Genomic DNA, 11,391 nt, shown 5'->3' on the forward strand with positions numbered 1-11,391 from the left:
AATTCATCCTCCAATTCCAAAAAGCATTCTATAAGAGGTTTAAGTAGTTAAAATGACTGAGTGATCAGAATAAACTGGAGGGCTGTGAAGGAAGGAATAAGAGATTGAATCTGTCTTGAGAAATCCACAACTGAATGCAAAAAGCAGAGGATAAGTTACTCGAGAATGAATCAAGGACTTATTTAAAAAATTTAACTAAGTACAAATTAACATGAGACAAATTATATTTCAAGTACAAAGGAGTCAGAAACAAGTGACATACTCGGGAAAAAGAGTTAACTTTAGAGTTTTCAAGTAGAGGCCAGATGTAAGATTTACTTCTGGAATGCTAAAAAGTATCAAAGCAAGGCATTCCATGTGGAGGGAAAGAAGTGTGCTAAGTGTGCAAAAATGATCCGTGTTTTGTTACATAACAAAGCACCATAAAATCCAGTGGCTTAAGGCTTTTTCTCTACAATAAGAGAGTACTTATTGTACTCTCTCACAGTTCAGTGGATTGACTGAACTCTGCTGGGTGGTGCTTACTTGGGTTCTCCAGAGCGATTAATACAATGGCTAAGGCTCAGCTGAGCAGCTTATCCAAGATGGCAAGTGATTCCGGGTCTTGGAGGGAGCTCAGTTGAAGTGCTTACCTGAAATGCCTACAAGTGCCCTTTCTGCATTGCCTAGGCTTCTCATAGCAGCAGCTAATTTCTGAGACAGGACGTCTTTTAAGCAATCACTACAATAGAGCAAAGCAGAAGTCCCACATAATCTAGCCTCAGAAGTCCCATATAATCCCATATAATCATGTTCACTGCATTCTATTAGTCAAGCAAGTCACGAAGATCAACCCAAATTTAAGGGGAAGGAAACAAAACTGTATCCTTTGACAGGAGCAGGTATACTTGTGTAAAGAAGAACAGAATTCAAAAGGACCATATTTTACCGTCTATCACAGTCTATCCTAGGGCCACCAAAATTCATGCCTCTCCCACTCACTCAACACTCCCAAAATTTTTGTACCACTATATCATCAGTCTCAGTCTCCAAGATCTTGTCATTTCAGTCAGGTCCAGGTGCAGATGTGCTACGTTTCCTTGAGTTTAGTTCCTCAAGTATGGTTCCTACCAATCTGAAGACTGTTAACTGAAGAGACTAATTATCTGCCATATACACACCCCACATACTGAGGAGAAAACTCAGGATAACTGAAGTAGATACCGCTTTTCACAAAAAGACAAAATGGAAAACAAACAGCAGGTCCACAAGCAGCTCTGAAATCCATTTGGGTGTATGTTGCCAGTTTCTTGATAATGGCACAGTCATGCTTCTTGGGAATCTTGGGAATTTTGGCTGCTCCTTCTGAGATGTTAGTTCTGCCCTCTGAGTCATCCTATCCCCTTGAGAAAGAATAGACAAGCCTGTAATATGTAGTTTTGTTCAGCCTGCCTCCTCCAGGTTAAGGAAACAACACCTTTTCATTTTATACTATCTCATCCTTTGCATACCAAGCTTACATAATTCCTTTAAAAGTTTTGTGTACTTCCTATGTGCCAAATCATAATCCACTCCATTCAACAAAAGTTATACCTCTACGTCTTCCAAAAAAATACATGCCCTAAACACCAAGGTTCCACAGGACAATAACCTTAAGATAGGTTGAAGCCCTGGGATCCTAGGTGGCTCAGTTAGTTAAGTGTCCCAACTCTGGATTTCGACTCAGGTCATTACCTCAGGGTTGTGAGAGCAAACCCCACATCAGCCTCCATGGTGGGTATGGAGCCTGGTTAAAATTTTTTCTCCCCCTTTCACCCTCCCCACCTCTAAAAAAAAAAAAAAATACTTTGAAGCCTTGTATCATTGAAAATATCTAAAAATTGGGCATCTAGGAGGCTCAGTTAGTTAAGCAACTGCCTTCAGCTCAGGTCATGATCCTGGAGTCCCAGGATTGAGTTCCGCATTGGGCTCCCTGCCCAGTGGGGGGTCTGCTTCTCCCTCTGACCCTCCCCGCTCTTGTGCCTTCTCTCACTCTCTCACTTTCTCAAATAAAATAAATCTTAAGGAAGGGAGGGAGGAAAGAAGGGAGTAAATATCTAAGTAAATACCTAAGTAAATATCTGAGTCAGGGTAAAATCCTTCAGGGTCTTTATTTTCTAGCAGAGAAAGCATACCAGGATATTCTTAGAAGCCTGCTAAGCACACTGTTAATTTTTCCTCAGGTCACAACAAAGGGTCACACAGGCATACTCTAGAAATCTGCATTTGTGCCATCGTAGATTTGATCTTTGCTCAGATGTCACCACTGACTGAGAATCTTGTGTTGGGAGACTCTAAAGGTGAGAAACTTTTTTTTTTTTAATACAGAATACCATGACTGCTGTTTATTTCAACTTTCATTAAATCCATTCCTTAAGTCTTAACATTCTATTCAAAACAGTTTCTTCTTGAGTTCATATCTCTCTTCTCATTTTGCTTTATCACCGGCAAACACACATACACACAAAAACCTATTTGGCAATATCTAAATATATTCAGCCAGATTCCTAAGTTCATTAGGTACATATATCCAAACATAATATCTGCTGCTTCACTGTTGCCCCCAAATCTCATTTACATTTCTCTTTTGGCAACCCTAACCCAAAACCACACAGGGAAAAGAACAGTGGGAAAGAAGCCAAGCTTAGTTGACACAATACAAAAAACCATAATAGTTATAGAAGCCGCAAACATTATTTCCTCCCTTTGTTATAAGCTTATCCCTCTTTTTCTACAAACACTGTGAAAATTAAACTCTTCATATTCCATAACTAATTGTGATTTTTTTAACATGCTAGTAATTTTAAGAAAATTAGGAAGAACCATAAACATTTGCTGCAATATGTAATCACTTAGTATCTTCCTGTGCACCTGTAAGACCCTTCCATTTCCCTCTTCTCGTTTCTCAGGTCTGACTGCTCATCATTCAGAAATCCTTCAGCAGTTTTTGCTCTGCTTATGTAATTATAAATGTTCTTTGTAAATGAAATTTAATCAATATAGAAAAGCAAATGAAGCAAAAATGAAGCAAAAAGTATTAAATTCCACAACACTGCAACATCCACTATCAACACTTTCAGCATCAACCGCCCATAGTTCTTTTAATGCACGTGTGTGCTCACGCACACACGCACACACACACACACACAAGCACACTCTTACCTCTTTCAGGGTAATTTTTATTGTAAACAACTCTTATTAACTCTCTCTTTATCTGTGTGTTTTTCTTGTCTTCTCTCTACCTATCTATAAATCATTATATCTCCATCAAGGTAATCAACATTAGAAACCTAGAATATAGTTTTCTGTGACTTTCACTGTGCATGTGTATATGTGTGCATGGTTTATTGTGATTTATCTTTACTTTTTGAAAATCTCTCCAACTCAGTTTCTCAAAAAGTTAAACATAGAACTACCTCAAGATCCTAACTCAAAGAGATACATGCACCCCAATGTTGACCGCTGCAATATCTACCATAGTCAAATTAAGGAAATAACCTGTGTCTATCAACTGATAAATAAATAAAGATGTCTCTCATATATATATTATATATATATAAAATATATATACACATATATATAAATTTTTTTACTCAATCATATAAAAGAATAAAAAGAATGAAATCTTGCTATTTACAATGACATGGATGGAGCTAGAAAGTATTATGCTAAGTGAAATAAGTCAGAGAAAGACAAACACGATATGATTTCACTCATACATGGAATTTAAGAAATAAAACAAAGGAGGAAAGGTGGAAAGAAGAGAGGGTGCCAAACCAAGAAACAGAATCTTAACTACAGAGAACAAACTGATGGTTACCAGAGGGGAGGTGGGTGGGAGATAGGTGAAACAGGTGATGGGGATTAAGGAGGGCACTTGTGGTAAGCACAGGCTGATGTATGGAAGTGTTGCATTACTGCATTGTACACCTGAAACTAATATTTTACTCTATGTTAACTGGAATTTAAATAAAAACTTGAAAGAAGGAAAGGAAGAAAGGAAGGAACGAATGAATGAAGGAAGGAATGAAGGAGGAGAGGAGAGGAGAGGAGAGGAGAGGAGAGGAGAGGAGAGGAGAGGAGAGGAAAGGAAAGGAAAGGAAAGAGAAAGAAAGAAAGAAAATAAGTCTCTCCAACTCGACTGGTAGAAGGTAGAGAGTCAACTTACCTCAATGAATTAATAATATATAAATCTTTACTCCTGTTCAGTTTTATCTTGTGTATGACAAAAAGAATAAAGAGCCCATTTTACTTTCCTCCAAATGAATAACCAATTGTATTCACACTGATTACACAAAAAAAAGTTGTTTCCATAAAATTTCCATATATTAAATCCCTTGTATACTAACTTGAACTCTCTATTTTATTCTTCTAGTATATATATATATATATATATATATATATATATATTTATTTATTTTGATTTATTTATGGTAATATACTAATACGCTATTGTTTGTTAAATATAGATTAATATTTCAATACCTATCAAGACATAGTTAATGTCACTCCTTATTTTTTCCTAACTTTTTTGGCCAACCTCGTTGTTCATTCTTTTACATTTAAATGGTATCATTTTGTCCAAAGTGTTTTAAAAATATTGAGATTATAGTTGGAATTATATTAAATGTATGTATGAATCTGGTATTGTTGACATTCTAATATTATTGAGTCTTCCCAGCCAAAAGCATGGTATCTTCCAGACTGGTTAATGTACTTAGGTAGATTTTATAGTTTTCTTCATATAGGTATAGTTTCCTTCTTTATAAGTTTATCTCTAACATTTATAGTTTTCTTACTTGATGTGGTAGTGAAGAGCAAACAAGCCTAAGTTATAAACTTCATTTTTTTTAGCTCTTGGATAAGCAGTATGAGCCATGACCAAGTTCTTAACCAGAATTTTATTAAAGACCTGAGCTAGTGCGATCTCTGCATTAACAAAGACAATTGTCTCATTTGTTGACCAGTTACATCAGGCCAGCAAAAAGCATGAGTGAACCAGAGCAAATTCATGGTCACTAACAGATACACACACACACACACAAAGAGCACAATATTTACTCCATGGATTTGATAGGGACATTTTACAAGTAGCCAATTTATTTAAATATATATATATATTTTTTTTAATATAATTTTTTATTTTTTATAAACATATATTTTTATCCCCAGGGGTACAGGTCTGTGAATCACCAGGTTTACACACTTCACAGCACTCACCAAAACACATACCCTCCCCAATGTCCATAATCCCACCCCCTTCTCCCAAACCCCCTCCCCCCAGCAACCCTCAGTTTGTTTTGTGAGATTAAGAGTCACTTATGGTTTGTCTCCCTCCCTTGCAGATTGGGTTTTTTTGCCCTTGCCTCCAGTTAGCATTTTATTTTAAATCATTATATATTTTAATGATTTAAAATAAAATGCTAACTGGAGGCAAGGGCAAAAAAACCCAATCTGCAAATTTACAGATTTACATTTCACACAAACTGTCTCTTCAGCAAACTGCCTCTGTCTTAATTGGAAATCACATTAATAACAATAGTAACATTAATAGTAACATTAATAATGAGTAATTAATAGTAACATTAATAATGAGTAATGAAAGAAAATGTTGTTTCTCTACCTCAGATATCAAGTTCATAATTTTTAAAAAATCTCATTCTGAAAAGTCAGAAATTCAATCATTTTCATTTGGAAGATTCTGTAATTAAGGACTAACACTTATCTTTTGAGAGACAGTACAAACAGGAAGAACAGTGCATGAAATTTACTGCCTCTTTTTTCTGGCATTAATCTGTAGCTACAACCATTATATCCTAATTTCAAGACACATACAAAAAAAAAACAAAACAGATCAATTGGTTAGCTGAATAGTTTCAATCGCGATGTTTATGTGTACCCCTGACTACCAACTTATTTTTTGATATTTTATTATAGTATTCTAGGGTGGGGATGAACTTAAGAGTCCTGAATCCCAGACATTTAAGCTCCACTTGATTTTATTATCTATCTTTCCAATAAAAACATGCCATCAAGCCAAAGTTGTATTAAGGGGCAGGTAGGGTGGAGAGCCAGAATGCCAGGCTGTAACAGACACCAAAAATTCTTTAAATAAATTTAAAATATAGCACTAGTCAACAGAAGTTTTATATAGGACTCCTTATATAACTAGCTGTCGAATTGTAAGTGAATCCTTCCATTTAGTTCCTGGTTTTAAACACATATTTTTTGGGGGGAATATATATGTTCAAAATATTGTTTCTGTATACATCTATTCAGAAAAATATATACATTATTCATAACCCCTACTGCCTTTTATGGATAATGGACCCTTTCAATTGACAGATCGTTCAATAGTTCTGTTAAAAAAAAAAGAAAGAAAGAAAGAAAGAAAGAAAGAAAGAGAGGGGGAAAAAAGCTCTCTCATTACAATGGCCTCTGACACACTTGAGGAGAATCTTATGTGGCAGACAGAGGCAGTGGGTGAAATTCAAAATGTTTACTAACCAGTATAGCAAAGATACCAGATAACCAAAGGGGAAAAAAAAATGTAAAGAGGACTAACACATCTATCTATGCCTTTCTCTCTCTAGACTAAATGTTCTCATGTCTTCCAGAACTGACTTCATTATCATGATTTCAAATCCTCTCCCAATGCTCGTTATTCTCTCTCTCTCACCCCAAAGACACAGCCCTTATTGGTGAAGATAATCATCCATACGTGTTCCCACCAACAGGAAATATGGTAGCACTACCACCTCTCCTTTCTTTATACCATGATTTTTAAATAGTTAAAAATTATGCTTTCTTTGGCAGCCTCATCATCCTATGCCTTATGAGTTACCTTTCTATAAATAATCTTTTAATATTATCTTATTACGTTCAAAGTTTGTTTCAAAATACTTAATTAGAAAAACAGACACCTATTGGGTGACTCAAAGATGGAACCTGCAACGTCATTTGTCCTCTTTTCCAAAATACATGACTCAGAATACCCTTATGTGTAATATATTTATTCTAACTCCTTAAATTAAAAATTGCTCATAACAAGTGTTTTTATACTTGCCAATTTAATTAACATTTCCATGACTGTGAGAAGCATCTTTTATACCAATGTTTAATTCACAGATCAGTAAGCACTAATGATAAGTGTATTACCATATCAACTTCTAGCAGTTAGGTATGTTAGTGATAGGCATTATAAAATTAGACAGATAAGTAATATTCAAAAGAGACTTCAATAAAAAATATTGTGGTAATTACCAACGTCGAAAGTGAAGAGTTTTAATCAAATCATTTTCTTGGGTGACCATATTTCCATTTAAATATGAGTCTGAGAAATCACAGAGAAGGTTGCTGCTTTCAAAACCAAATGCAAGTCTAATTAGTGTCTTTTTCCTGCAATTAATAACATTATACTCAGCATTCTTTAAATCAGCATAAATAAGTTCTCTCTGGCTTTTCTCTCTCCATCTAACCCCATTATGTTTCTCACTAATGTTTGGTAATAGAGAAGAGTGTTGATTTCGCTTGAAAAAAAGAGTTACCATTCCTACTGTCCCAGAGATTTCCATATGACTAGGCAGAGTAGATATTTGAAGATACTTCCAGTCCCTCTATTGCTGATGTAGCTTTTAACAATTTCTGAAAGATGCCATCAGTTTTATATGATAGTATATCCTAGCGTAAGCTCATCAAAATCTTGCTTCCCATCAGTGCTCTATTTATTTGAAAATATAAATTTCCTTTTGTCTTCCTATTGAAACTGAGACTTCCAGAAACAAATAATTTTCTTTAATAGTATGTCATAAGTTTCTGTCTACATTTATATCCTCTGGTATTTGTAAGACGTGGTAATTATGAGCATTAAATCAACATGCACTAATTCATGGAATTAACCAAGATGATAAAGAAGAACTTTATTCATCCCCTGATAGCATAAAATAGTATAATAAAAAGTGTAATAGTAAAATAAAATAGCAATGGACTGGAAATCAGAAGGCTTGAACTGGAATCATGATACCCCCACTTATTTTACTAGCTGTGGGACCATGTACACATTACTTAAACTCTCTAAGCCTCCTTTTCATTATTTTCAAAATGGTGGTGAGTGTCAGCAAAATTGGATGTAGCATGTGAGAGAAAACAGGAAGTGAAAGATGATTAAGCAAATTAAAAGATGATTTTGCTATTTACTGGGATAAGGAAGATGGTAGGAAAAATTGGAGTTATTTTGGTGTGTTCAATTTCAAATATCTATAATATATCCAAACCAAGCTAGCAAGTAGGCAGTCAAGGAAAATATCTGACTGAAAACACAAATATTACTCAGATATTAATAATAATTACCTTCACCCACTACACACCAAACAATGCAATGGATGCTGGAGGTAAGTTATTTAGCCCTCAAGACAAACTTTTGAGTTCATAATGAGTATTATCATCATTATTATTATTTTCTAACACTTAACACAGGGTCTGGTTACATAAGCTACCAAAATTGTTGAGTGAATCTTCACCTTACAAACAAGGAAGTCAAGACTCAGAAGCTTAACCATATCTAGTAAGAGCAGAACCAGAATTCAAAATTAAACTTGTCTTGGGGCATCTGGATGGTTCAATCCATTGAGCCTCTGTCTTCAGCTCATGTCATGATCCCAGGGTCATACTATCAAGCCCCACCTCAGTCTCCCTGCAGCTTCTCCCTCTCCCTCTGCCTCTCTCCTCAGCTTGTGCTCTCTCTCAAATAAATAAATAAAATCTTTTTTTTTTTAAGATTTTATTTGACAGAGAGACACAGCAAGAAAGGGAACACAAGCAGTGGGAGAGTGAGGAAGAGAAGCAGGCTTCCCAAAGAGCAGGGAACCCGACACGGGGCTCCATCCCAGGACCCTGGGATCATGATCTGAGCTGACAGCAGACGCCTAGCCAACTGAGCCACCCAGGTGCCCCAATAAATAATATCTTTTAAAAATAAATGAAAGGAAGGAAGGAAGAAAGGAAGGACAGAAGGGAAGAAGGAAGGGAGGGAGGAAGTTAGTTGTGTTGAGAGCGGGACGTCAGGCTTGAGAGTGGGCACTTTCATCTCAAACACAATTCACACACAATGAAAGAGTGACTTTTAAATGGGCGATGTTGAGAAGGCAAGTAGATTTTTGTTCAGAAGTATGCCCAGTGCCATACTGTGGAAAAGGGAAACAAGAAGACTGGGATAGTTCTCCAAGGTGTATTTGAACAAAAGACAGGTCAGGCCCCTGGATTTTCTTACACCGATGCCAACAAGAAACAAAAGCATCACCTGGAGAGAGGAGACATGAATGGAGTATTTGGAGAATCCCAAGAAGTACATTCCTGGAACAAAAGTGGTCTTCACTGGCATTAAGGCAGGGGAAAGGGCAGACTTGATAGCTTATCCCAAAAAAGACCACAGGGGAAGGAAGGGGAAAAAGAGAATAAGCTGAAATCAGAGAGGGAGACAAACCATAAGAGACTCTTAACTATAGGAAATAAACCGAGAGTTGTTGGAGAGGAGGTGGGTGGGAGAATGGGGTAACTAGATGATAGGCATTAAGGAGGGCATGTGATGTAATGAGCATTGGGTATTACATGAACTAATGAATCACTGAACTCTACCTCTGAAACTGATGATACACTATATCATAATTAATTTAAATAAAATTGAATTTTTTTAAAGCCCCCAAGGAGCTATAGTTGGCTACTGCCTTATTCATTACAAAACAAAAAATGTCTCATTTTGTGTATACCATATTTAACTTGATTTCATACACTAGAATTCAGACCATGAATGGCTGACAGACTATTACTTTTAGACAGTCCTGATATAAGTAAGATTGGCTTGTGGTGAAATGAATATGATCAGCTTTTGGAACTTTGGTAGTAATTCTGGTTCAGCAAGTGCTGCCACTGTTTTCCCCTTCAAGAGACATGACTGGAATCGATTAGTAATGCTCGGCTTTTCATAGAGATGGCAAATGCCAGCTCTAAACCTGTAGGATATTGGTTTTATATTTAAATTTGTATGTAACTTGTTATATCAATACATTTAAATACTGAGGAAATCCCTTCACTGACCACAGTACAGCAAGACTCAGCTGTGCTCAAGTCATGTTCGTTAGCCTGTTAAAGGCAAGGACTGATGATAAGCTGGCAATGTTCATTTTATCTTTTTGGTCTTAACTATGCCAGCTTAACTAAAATTCCCTGCATCTAAAATATTGCCTTTTTTGTTTTATGAAAGGCATTTTAGTTTGGTTTATGTATAATACTAAGTAAAGAATATTTAACACTTCTCACATTTTATAGATGATCTATAAGGTCAGATGCTTTTAAAATTCAGTATGACAAGATAGAGTAGCAAAAATGGCTTATATATTCTTTACTAAGTCAGACAAATTTATAATTCAGGATTGTCTTCTAAATAGTTATTCAAAAACACAACTGTATAATTACCATATATGTATGATTGGTAATGGTGCTTCTGCCAACTCATTAGAAGGATTAAAGTAGAAGAGATATATCCTCAGCACAAATTTATAAATCATGTGATAAGGCCTAAAATAATTAAAAACAAAATCACAGATCATTAAAAAAAATTGTTTTAAATTACAAATGGTTATTCTTATCTTTACTGCAGAGTCCCATCAGCTACAAGGCAACTTCAACTTCATATCCATTGGTTTATTTAATCTACACAATAACCATTCCAGGTAGAAGCAGATGAGAGACTAACACTCAGAGAAGCTGACTGGTTTAACATCATTATACCATCTGTTCACTATGCCAGGACTCTCTATCACCCATAGCTAAAGATCACATGAGCTAACCATGCAAAACCTTCTCATGGAAAGATACTTTCGTACACTACCTATAGAAAACCTTCTACTCTGGGCCTTTTTGAAGACTAGTTTTGCATCTTTCCTAAATGATTGTCGATCAGACTTCAAAACATTTTTATCACGCATAATATAGCAAGATAATCTATTACAATATCGTTTGTGTTTTCTTCTTGCTTCTTTGAAGACCGAAAAGAATGAGAGAGATGTTGTTCTCTTCCACCTACTAGATAGCAAATGTACCTTGAAGTCCTAGAGGTCTGGAAACTCATTTGCCAAAGAGGAAAGTTAACAGGGCTCCATTTGGAAATGCTTCTGCTTACAGAGGCCCTAGACTTTGGTGAGGGACATAGGGTTGATGGCCCTACCTGAGAGCAAGAGGATAACTTTTCCGAGCCTTGAAAAATAAAAGGTATTCAGGATGTGTGAGGGGTGGAGACTCTTCCTTTTTTGTACACAGTGCCTTGGATGAGGGGGGAGGTTTTGAAGTGGGCTTTGGGAGGTAAGTCAGGGCTCCTCA

The 11,391-nt window shown here is 36.0% G+C and overlaps 1 pseudogene across 1 annotated transcript; it reads left to right on the forward strand.

The window, feature by feature from the left end:
* Positions 1-9,143: 9,143 nt before the first annotated feature.
* On the forward strand, positions 9,144-9,479 carry LOC309860925 (cytochrome c pseudogene; annotated as a pseudogene). The gene has a single exon. The product of its transcript is annotated as a cytochrome c pseudogene (transcript).
* The last annotated feature ends 1,912 nt before the right edge of the window (positions 9,480-11,391 follow it).

Source organism: Mustela nivalis, assembly GCF_964662115.1.
Source record: "Mustela nivalis genome assembly, chromosome: 3".
Lineage (NCBI taxonomy): Eukaryota > Metazoa > Chordata > Mammalia > Carnivora > Mustelidae > Mustela > Mustela nivalis.